This window comes from Cebus imitator, unplaced genomic scaffold (assembly GCF_001604975.1).
Source record: "Cebus imitator isolate Cc_AM_T3 unplaced genomic scaffold, Cebus_imitator-1.0 Scaffold64, whole genome shotgun sequence".
Lineage (NCBI taxonomy): Eukaryota > Metazoa > Chordata > Mammalia > Primates > Cebidae > Cebus > Cebus imitator.
The window spans coordinates 2,361,973-2,364,767 of NW_016107379.1; the positions used below are offsets into that span (position 1 = coordinate 2,361,973).

The 2,795-nt window shown below is 47.9% G+C and overlaps 1 pseudogene; it reads left to right on the forward strand.

The window, feature by feature from the left end:
- Positions 1 to 1,250: 1,250 nt before the first annotated feature.
- On the forward strand, positions 1,251 to 2,533 carry LOC108305520 (annotated as a pseudogene).
- The last annotated feature ends 262 nt before the right edge of the window (positions 2,534 to 2,795 follow it).

The window sequence follows — 2,795 nt, forward strand, 5'->3', positions numbered from 1 at the left end:
GCAAATTAGTTCAACCATTGTGGAAGACAGTGTGGCGATTCCTCAAGGACCTAGAAACAGAAATTCCATTTGACCAAGCAATCCCATTACTGGGTATATATCCAAAGGATTATAAATTGTTCTACTATAAGGACACATGCACATAAGTGTTCATTGCAGCACTGCTTACAACAGCAAAGACCTGGAACCAACCCAAATGCCCATCGATGACAGACTGGACAGGGAACATGTGGCACATATATACCATGGAATACTATGCAGCCATCAAAAACGATGAGTTCATGTCCTTTGTAGGGACATGGATGAACCTGGAAACCATCATTCTCAGCAAACTGATACAAGAACAGAAAATCAAACACCGCATGTTCTCACTCATAGGTGGGTGTTGAACAACGAGAACACATGGACACAGGGAGGGGAACATCACACACTGGGGTCTGTTGGGGGGAAATAGGGGAGGGACAGCGGGGTTGGGGAGTTAGGGAGAGAGAGCATGGGGAGAAATGCCAGAAATAGCTGATGGGGAGGAAGGCAGCAAATCACACTGCCATGTATTTACCCATGCAACAATCTTGCATTTCTTCACATGTACCCCAAAACCTAAAATGCAATTTTAAAAAAATGACATTTTCACTGATATGAGCATTTGATTTCATAGCATAAAGATATAACCAATTTCACAACTATGTAAGTTATAGGTTCAAATGGTACGAAATACTAAGAACAAAACTAAGGTCAGGCACAATGGCTCACGCCTGTAATCCCATAACCTTGCAATGCTGAGGTGGGCACATCACTTGGGCCCAGGAGTTTGGGACCAGCCTAGGCAACATGGCAAAACCCTGTCTCTACAAAAAATATAAAAATTAGCGGGGCATGGTGGCACACGCCTGTAGTCCCAGCTACTGGGTGAAGGAGCTGAGATGGGAGGATCACTTGAGTCTGGCAGGAAGATGGGATCATGCCACTGCACTCCAGCTTGGGCAACAGAGTAGGACCCTGTCTAAAAAAAAAAAAAAAAAAAAAAAAGGTTACACCATTGGTAGCAAGAAAATAATATGTGTACTTATCACAAACGATTGCAATTGCATAACTATTGTCTACTAATATTTTTGCATAATTACTTCATTTAAATTTGACAGTTACCCTCATTTTATAAATTAGAAAACTGGCTCTCAGAAAGATTGTTACATAAACGCTGTTGTCAGCAAAGCCTGAGTCCTATCCCCTCACTCTCCTCCCCCGACAGCATGAGCTTCACCACTGGCTCCACCTTCTCCGCCAACTACCCGTCCTTGGGCTCCATCCAGGAGCCCAGCGACAGTGCCCAGCTAGTCAGCAACATAACCAATGTCTATATAGGTGCCGGGGGCTCTGGTTCCCAGATCTTCCACCAGCTCCTGAGGCAGAATGGGGTCCAGGGTCCTAGCCACAAAGATAGCCAGGGGTCTGGCAGGAATGGGAGGCATCCAGAACGAGGAGACCATGCAAAGCCTGAACGACCACCTGGCCTCCTATCTGGACAGAGTAAGGAGGCTGGAGACCAAGAACCAGAAGCTGAAGAGCAAAATCCGGAACCACCTGGAGAAGAAAGGACCCTGGGTCAGAGACTGGAGCCATTACTTCAAGACATCGAGGACCCAGATCTTCGCAAATACTGTGGACAATGCCTGCATCGTTCTGCAGATCGGCAATGCCCGTCTTGCTGCTGATGACTTTGGGGTCAAGGATGAGACAGAGCTGGCCATGCTCTAGTTGGTGGAAAGTGACATCCATGGGCTCTGCAAGGTCACTGATGACACCAATGTCACTCAGCTGCAGCTGGAGACAGAGATTGAGGCTCTCAAGGAGGAGCTGCTCACCACGAAGAGGAAGTAAAAGGCCTACAAGCCCAGATTGCCAGCTCTGGGTTGGCCGTGGAGGTAGATGTTCCCAAATCTCAGAACCTCGCCAAGATCATGGCAGACACCCAGGCCCAATATGACTAGCTGGCTCGGAAGAACCAAGAGGAACTGGACAAGTACTGGTCTCAGCAGATTGAGGAGAGCACCACAGTGCTCACCACACAGTCCGCCAAGCTTGGAGCTGCTGACATGAGTCCAGTCCTTGGAGAGCGACCTGGGCTCCATGAGTAATCTGAAGGCCAACTTGGAGAATAGTCTGAGGGAGGTGGAGGCCTACTACACCTGCAGATGGAGCAGCTCAACGGGATCCTGCTGCACCTGGAGTCAGAGCTGGCACAGACACGAGCAGAGGGACAGTGCCAGGCCCAGGATTATGAGGCCCTGCTGCACATCAAAGTCAAGCTGGAGGCTGAGATCACCACCTACCGCCACCTGCTGGAAGATGGTGAGGACTTCGATCTTGGTGATGCCCTGGGTAGTGCAACCCCATGCAAACCATGCAAAAGACCACCACCCACCAGATAGTGGATGGCAAAGTGGTGTCTGAGACCAATGACACCAAAGCGTTAATATCTAAGACATTAAGCCAGCAGAAGCAGGGGATCTTTGGGGGAGCAGGAGGCCAATAAAAAGCTCAGAGGTAAAAAAAAAAAAAAGTTATATAAACGCATAGAGTACAAGGCAAGTTATATAAACGCATAGAGTACAAGGCAATGCCCATATTTGAATCTAAGTTTGTCTAACGTCAAAGGCATACTCTTTCCACTCTACCGTAATACCCTGGTGATGAAAATATGTAAGAAAATTCTTGTCAAGGCACCCAAGGTCTAAGACAACAAAAGTCATGCTACCACTCCTTCCACTCTGCCCTCCTACCCACTCTCCCATACA